The following is an 8,759-nucleotide window of genomic DNA, read 5'->3' as shown; positions in this document are numbered from 1 at the left end:
TCGCGGACATTGGAGGGTAGGTAGCGGGTCCCTGGTTCTCTCCATATGAACGTACGGCGAGAATCGGTGCTTAGGCTGAACCGGGACTCATCAGTGAAGAGAACGGTCGCCCATTGATCCATACTCCAATCTCTATGCTCTCTGCACCATGATAAACGGATTCTCCTGTCCGTAGAAGTGAGCGGGACGCAAACAGCAGGTCTTCTTGCAAACAACCCTCTCTCATGAAGTCTTTTGGAAACAGTCACCCTTGATACACGGGTTCCTGTGGCTGCATACAAGTCACGAGAGAGCTGAGAAGCTGTAGCACTCCTGTTACGCCTCGCTATAATTGACAAATGGCGATCTTCTCTGGCCGTCCTGGCTCTTAGACGACCTTGCCCAGGCTTTCTCTCTATGGATCCTGGAACTGTTTCCATAAGTTACACACGACGCTGGGCGTTAAATTGAACTCTCTACAAATCTGGACTTGAGATTGGCCTGCTTCTAGCCTCCCCACAATTCGCCACCTCATTCCATCATCTAAACGTTGGTGGTTACTCATTTTTACTGTTACAATTTGAAATTAACCGATTGCTGCAAAATAACACCAAGAAATTTGCCGAGGTGTGCTAGCGAACGCAATGCGTCTTAACTTACGCGCTCTTATAAAGCCTGTTTCTCTACTGGCTCCGCCTACACACACGTGTACGCTTACGTATTTGACGTACAAGATTTGCATTTTTGTCTAGAAGCAGTGGTTTTACATTCAGTTCAGTTCTTTTCATGAAATTCGATAAAATATGCAAATTCTCTTAATTTATTTCACCAGTGTAGAAAAATGTACACAAAATGAACATTATGAAAATTTAATATTTGTCGAAACTCTCTCTCACCAATACCAGCGCCATAGGCAGCTGTAATATGTAGTGTAGTGAAAAACATTGTAAAATATCAATTTTTTTTATATGAAAACAAAAAAAAAAATTATGTGAACTGGAAAGCAAAAAAATATGACCTATGAAAATTTCAAAAAGAAATACAACGAAGAATTCAAAAATGAACAAAGTCATAGCCAATGGCTAGGGCTCTCATCAGGGGGAACACCCTGACATTGGCTTAACACAGAACGTTTCTGAGAGCATGGCATTCATAGCCTAAATAGATGTTCTATCCCCCGACGTTCTGCTGAAGTACAATGGAATTCAAAAATCAAAATATAGAAGCAAACACAAATGTTTTTTGTCAAGTAGAAAAGTTGCAGTCAATATAAAAATATATAAAATAGATGCAGAAGGTGCAAGTACATTCCATGTGCTAGTCCTAGGGTGGCGGGTTGTGTTCAAAGTGAACAGTTATAGTTATTGGTTATAGAAGAAAGTAAGTCCAAGGTGTAAGGAGGAAACCACCCCCCCCCCCCACGTTGCTTATTAAGATTTTTTTTGAGATTATTTAATGCATTTTAAAAATCGTTAGCATTATTACAAATATTTCTGATGCGAAAAACTTGAGAAAATACGATATTTTTGAAAACCTTTTTGCTGTGTTGTGATTGGTTAGAAAAAATTGACTTTTCAAAATTAATGCCTTCTTTTGTCGTGGATACCATTAAAGACCATATTGTTAACAATGTTTATTTTTAAGTCAAGGAAATCAGCTTGATTATTGTTGTGATTAGTTTTTTTTTAGATTTAATGTGCTAGGATAGACTTGCTGGCTGATTTCGTGAAAGTTGTTGTAGGTGAAGATTATTAAATCATCAATGTATCTTAAACCAGTAATATTAAGAGAAATTAAATTTTTGTTTTCAAAGTAATGCAAGAAAATATTTGCAAAAGCACTTGAAAAACAAGTCCCCATAGTCCTGTGGTTTGTTTATAAAAACAAATACCATTAAAAAGATAGTTCTCAAAAATACAAAATTTTGCAAATTTTTAACCATTCGTGTTTTTCCATTTTTATGCATTGTTCAAAGTTGTTGTAGAGAAATTCACAGATGTTAAGAATCTCATTACGTGGATTGTTAGTGAAAAGATTTTCAAAATCAAATGTCTCAATGGATTTAATTTTACCTGTTTTGAGAAGTTCCAAAACTTTGACATTATTGTGGATGAAAATGCCGGATTTGCTGTTTTCAATTTGTTTAGGAATATTATGAAGCAATTGGAAGAATTAAAAACCAATTTTATGATTGTGTGTGTAGCTGTTTGTATTGCATGTCACAAATCTGAATTTAAATGGATTTTTTGTGAAATTTGACAGAGCAAAGATTATCATTTGAAATTTTCAATTTTTTGAAATTTGCTAAATTTCTTTCATTGATTTCTTTGATAGGTCTGTCAATATATATATACACTGCTCAAAACAATTACGGGAGCACATGGTTTTAACAAAATTACGCAAAGATGTATACCGATAAGTAACATAAAATGAATCATCCATAATTTAAAGCCTAGCAGGAAACGGAAGAAGAAAACTTCAAATGCAAATCAAAGTTCATGACGTCAAAAACCAGAAAAAGGAGATAAGGGCAGAAATCGGGATGTTGCAGAAACGTCTGTTTTACTGCCGTAACTGTGAAATTCGATTGCGCAGTATTTTTTTTTTTTGAGACAAGGTGACTTGAGGATGTCTCAACAACGTGATTTACCGGAATCCATGGCATGGCGTGTTATAGGCAGACTGGAATCCGGGCAAACACAACGTAGTGTCGCGGACGCTGTTGGAGTCGTCGGAAGTGTTGTTGCAAGGCTGTAGAATCGATTCCAAGAAACAAGAAATGTTAGACGTCGACCAGGGCAAGGTCGGCCACGCGCCACTACAGCAACTGATGACCGGTATGTACGGTTAACAGCCCGTCGAAACAGAACAGAGAATGCTACGCAGCTGCAAAGACGGTTGCTCTTGGCAACAGGACGAAGGGTGTCCAGCCAAACAGTACGTAATCCGCTTCATGAGGGAGGGCTCTATCGAGCCCCGATTCAGTCTGGAGTGTGACACCCGACGTGTTCTGGTATGGAGGGACAGGGGCACTCGAAATAACCCCGCATTCGTTCGTGAAAGGTCACAATACAGACGAGCTGGTTGGATTGTATGGGGTGGAATCAGCATAGGCGGACGTACGCACCTGCATATCATTCGGAATGGCACTTTGACGGCCCGAAGGTATGCAGACGAGATACTGCGACCTCATGTCATCCCTTACGCTGGAGCCATTGGAGATTCCTTCGTTTTCCAGGATGATAATGCCCAACCGCATAGAGCTCGTCTGGTGGAGAACATGCTTGAAGCTGAAACAATACAGCGTATGGAATGGCCAGCGTGCTCTCCTGACCTGAATCCAATCGAGCATGTTTGAGACATGCTCGGACGACGCATTGCTGCGCGACCAAGGCCGCCTGTTACTGTCCGAGACTTGCAGATTGCACTTCTTGAGGAGTGGAACAGTATTCCCCAAAGTCTGATCGATAACCTCATCGCATCCATGGCAAACAGGTGTGCAGCAGTCTGTTCGAGGAGACCACACGCCCTATTAAAACTCATGCATCATGTCTAAACAGTACTTTTTTTTATCGTTTACATGTAACCAAATTGTTGCCCTAAATCATCTTTTCATGTTTTTTCCATATTTTCAAAGAATTAAAGCTTAATTCCAAATTTTTTTACGTCTTTTTTCTGTATTGCGCATTGATACGCGTGTACTATCCATTGTATGCCAATACGTAGCTGTCTCGCACGGTTTTCTTCACTTTTTTGCTTGCTCCCCTACTTGTTTTGAGCAGTGTATATATATATTTTTTTTCCTTTTCGCTTTGCAGAGCAAAATTAATTTCTATTTTCATTCACTTTAGTCCCCACCTGAATATTAGTATTTTCTTTCTGACAACTCGGGTAGAGTCAGCAGTATCTATAGCTAGAAGAATCTGCTACAGAAGGTGCTAGTATAGCCCACAACCCCAGGGCCGCAAGAGATGCTTGGTTAGCCGGGCAACCTCGCATTTTGGCTCCCCCTTCTGATGTTGAACGAGAGATCAGAGGGTTAAATTTGCGAGCCCTTTGGTCCGTCCCCTGACCCGCATGCTCATCCCAAGTTGCGGCCGTGCACAGTCCACCCCGTTATGTATGAAAGTCATGGAACTTTCACCCACTGTGTTTTACTCTTGCTTTTTCCGCTCCTCTCTCCAAAGCACAGTGCCTTTTTGTGCACTATTTTCAAGTAGGTCTGTAATCTAGACTCCATCAGCGGTTCTCAATCTTGATGAAGCCGTTTACCGGTAAACTAAAATTAATATAGCTATATCGATTACAGACACTTTATATGATAATCGGCTAACATCACATTAATTAACAAATTTAAAACGGCGAATTAATTATTACAGACACCTTTCTCACGTATTCCCAAGGCATCAGCATTATTCGTCCAGGGAATTTGTTAGTGTTAAGTTAGTAGACATCCATGCCCGAACCGGGATTCGAACCCAGACCTGCGCAGTAAGAAGCTAGTTCCCTAACCACTCGAACGAACGAACGAATGGGGATTTCTGGCAGTACCTGTCATTGTGACACTAGCTGCCCTCATGTCGGCCCGCGGGGGGCTGTTGTGAAGGAAAGGCAAGGGAGCAGTGTGTGTGTATGTGAAAATGCATGTATGTCAGTCAGAAGATGGGAGCACTGTCTAGTGGGGGGTCCACAGCTAATTAAAGTATTTCGTTAATTAGCTAGGAAATTTTAAATCGAACATGTCTGGACGAGCGTATTAGTCATATTACTTGTTAATATTTTAGGCAGGAAAAGTGATCAGCTTCGTGACGTTGCAATCTCGTCGTCGTGGTCGCACCTGATTCGCCGGTTGCGTGCCGCATTCTGGTTGGCTGAAAATAGTCACATGAAAACATACATTTTATTAAAAATAAAAAGTTAGATTCAAGGGGAAGAAAATAGGGGAATAGCGTTAATATTATTAAAAAGCAAGGAAAATAGAGGGAGAATATTTTTGTTTTATTTCCAGAGTTATTCCTGATATTATCAGGAATTCCCCGTTTTTTAAGTTTTTATTGGGTTACTATAAAAACCACTATATATACCTAACCACTCGACTGTCAGACGGAACTCTAGATATATAAATCTTAATCCGTAATATTTATCATCGCACTGACTATTTATTTAGATTATCATCACCTGTAGTTTGTATGCTGTTTTCTAGATGGCAGCACAAATTGAAATATTTTGAGGCTACTTTTAGTGGGGTTACCAACCGTCCTTTTTTTTATGTCATTTCTAACGTTCTCCTACGTTTCGGAAAATTCGTCGTTTTGTCCTTTTTTTTTTCAGGTTCCCGGAATAATTTTTCTTTTTTTTCTGGGAAATATTTTTTCTCTACTTCGAAACATATATTTCTTTACTGATATGAATGTTTTTGTGTTTCTTTTTCCACACGCATTCACAAATAGCCGTCGAAATTCCTGGATTCCTCTTTCTGCCGTTTTTAGCAGTTCTGTTTTAGAGTTAAGAAAAATTATTGTTATGGCCGGTTTTTTATTGGTCGGAATAGTGGCATCATCTATTGTTAAAACCATACTTTTAGGTGGGTTACCAACCGTCCTCCTTGGAGGGTACTCCTAAAGGAGGTCTTTTCAGGTTTCCGGAATTATATTTTCCTTTTTTCCTGGGGAAATTTTTTTCATACTTTGAAACACATATTTCTTCATTGATATGAGTGTTTTTGTGTTTGTTCCCCCACACGCATTCACCAATACCCGTTAAAATTCCCAGAATTTTTTCTGCCTCTATTTTTTTTATCAGTTCTTGTTTTAGAGTTGGGAAACATTATTGTTGTGGCCGGTTTTATGGTTAGAACAGTGGCACCATCTATTGTGAAAATTGGAATAAGTGACCTCACTAAGGGTACGCGCACCCCATTCAGGAGAAATATAAGTCTATGTCTACTCTAAGGCACGCACAGGCATCTTCCTTTCTCAGTTTACTTTTAGGGCTACCAGATTCGGAAACTGAGAAAGGGGGACGCCTGCGCTCACGCCCTTGTAACGTCACTTTCCCCAATTTTCACAACAGACGGCACAACTTACACTGATAAAAAAAAAATTTCTCAACTAAAACATAACGAGGAAGTTGTAATCCCCTAGAGGTGACATCAGGTACGAAGCCATGGTGGCAACCTTGTGGACTGACTGAGTAAACCCAAACAAGCCACGCTTTTTCCTATACTTGTGTTTTGCCGGACCGAATACTTTTAAAACCTAAATAACTACATAAATTTAAGCATCATGACTATTTAATGCATGTTCAGGAAATCTACATGATCCGAATACTAGGAAAGATATAAGTTTTTCCTTATATAAGGAGTTGTTATATATGTACAGTCGAATCCCGTTGTAACGAACGCCAAGAGACCAGAGAAATCACTTCGTTAAAATGAAATTTCGTTATGAAGGAATTCCAGGTTACCTTAGCATTGTTCCTATGTAAACTTATTTGGGGTATTAAAAAATGTTCCTTAACACGAGATTTTCGCTATAACGGTATTCGTTAAAACGGGATTCGACTGTATATATATATATATAACAACTTTTTTTTTTGTAAGGGGAGATCATTTTTCACTCTCAACTCATCACTAGTCTTTGTCTTTTGTTCAGTGCCTTCAATTAATTTTAAAAATTTGACATATCCCACTAATGTCTATGGGGGAATATGGTTAATTAAAATAATATAAAGCCCCAATAAAGTGCAATTTTCATAATTTTTTATTTCAACTGTTTATTTTGCCTTTTTGTTTCGTTCATCATTATGATGGATCCGGGGCAATTTGGAAGTGTTTCAGACCTGTGGGTGCTCGTCTTGAGCTTTACGTGGAAATTTTGATTTCTGAATTCTGAGGTGCTTGAGCACCTTCAGCTCCGACACCACTGCGTTAGACTGCATAACCTTACTTGGCAATATTTTAAACGTGTGAGTGTTCGGCTTGAAAGGGAGAGATGTGGCGTTAGAGCTTTTAGAGGTGTCAGATCAACACCACACTGAAGATATGTTCTAGCCGTTTCAAAATTTCTTCAAAAAATATTTATATAAAGGGATTTACCGTAGTAAAGGATATCGGGAGGAGTTAAACATTAGTACAGTGATTCTCAAAATTTGGAAGCCCGTGGCCCGGTTTCATTTACTTTTGTAAGTAGAAGGCCTGGTCAAACATACGACTAACGGGAAATGAATGGGGGAAAAGAAAACGGTTATTCATGGCTGGAGCCATGTCAGCCACATCCTCGAAGGTCAGGTCATGGAGCTAACAGTGCCCCTCCCTGGGGCCCGGGACAATTAAAAATCTTTTTTTTTTGGTTTCTCATGCTATAAATTAATTATAGAGGGGCCGTGAAAAGTCTCGCTTGGGGAACCCGAGTAAGATCCCAGACAAGAGGTCCTGCTCCAGGATATGAGGACCATGTCGAGCATCTGCACAGTGTTTTAAGTACCGGGCCGAGCATCCCTCAGGATAAATTCAGAAAACAAAATTTCCTATAGGAAGTTCAATAGAGCGCTCATAAGTCTAAAACACTATCGTTGCCCCTGAGTGTAAGAGGCCCTCCTCACACGGGCCCTCCTCAAATGAAAAAATTATATAATTTTTACATTTTATTTTCATTTCAAAATGGTATCATTTTGAATAAAGAAATTGCGTATTTACCTGTGAGCTGAAATTCTGTTGTAATTTCACTTTTATAATAGAAAATATTTCACTTATTTCTTTGTAACGATTTTTATTTAAATATAAATAAATAAATTTCGATAAATTTCGATTTTTCCTATTCGGTTAACAAGATAGTACCGGAAAATAAAAAGGAGAACTATAGACTGTGCTGTTTTTACTCAATTTCACCGGGCTTTGAATATTTTTTTAGTAACGCCTTGTGAGGGAGAACGGGCAACTCGACTCGTTCAAGTCAACTCAACTCTCAAGTCGAGGCAACTCGAGTTCGATTTTAGTTTACCCGTGTGAGGAGGGACTTTCTCACACGGGGAAACTAAAGTTCGGCAACTCATAAGAGAAGCCATTTCCTGAAGACCAGCACGTATATCGCTCTAGACGCCCTCACACGAGGAAATTTGCGTATTGGTGAGACGAAACGCGTCAGTCACTTGCCGACTGGCATGCTAGTCACCGCCAACTTTTGTTGAAAAAACTAGAAACTGCCTTTAGCATTCCTTCATATTTTCGTCATGCGAGTTTGGACCGAAATTGAAAAGCAATACAGATATATATATATATATAATAAATTATCAGTTGAAAGGATATAATGAAATTTATACAGAATTTCAGTTCACAGGTAAATACACGATTTCTTTATTTAAATTGATATTATTTTGAAATTATAATGAAATCAGGGGCGTCGGAATTGTTTCGAAACTGTGGGTGCTCATCTTTAGTTTTATATCGGAAAGTTTAATTTCTTAATCAATTCTGGGGTGCTCGGATTCATGCCACAAATTACCGTGGGGACTTGAGCTTGCATCCCTGGCTCTTACGCCACTGAATGAAATGGTAAACCAGGACTGTCATTTCAACTTTTTTCGAGGGGGGGCGCAAAGGACATATACTCACTGTATGTACATATATATATACTATTTCTAGTGTATTTTTGAAAGCCAGGGGGCTATTGCCCCCTGGCTTTTTCCCCCGTGTGAGGAATCCCTAAGCCCCTCCTCACACGGGGAAACTCACATCGAAGTCGAGTAGCCTCAACTTGAGAGTTAAGTTGACTTGAACGAGT

The sequence above is a fragment of the Pholcus phalangioides genome, unplaced genomic scaffold (genome assembly GCF_987345545.1).
Source record: "Pholcus phalangioides strain wild (caught in Gottingen) unplaced genomic scaffold, Ppha-v1.0 ptg000017l_1, whole genome shotgun sequence".
Classification (NCBI taxonomy): domain Eukaryota; kingdom Metazoa; phylum Arthropoda; class Arachnida; order Araneae; family Pholcidae; genus Pholcus; species Pholcus phalangioides.
Note: the sequence above shows the minus strand (reverse complement) of the source record.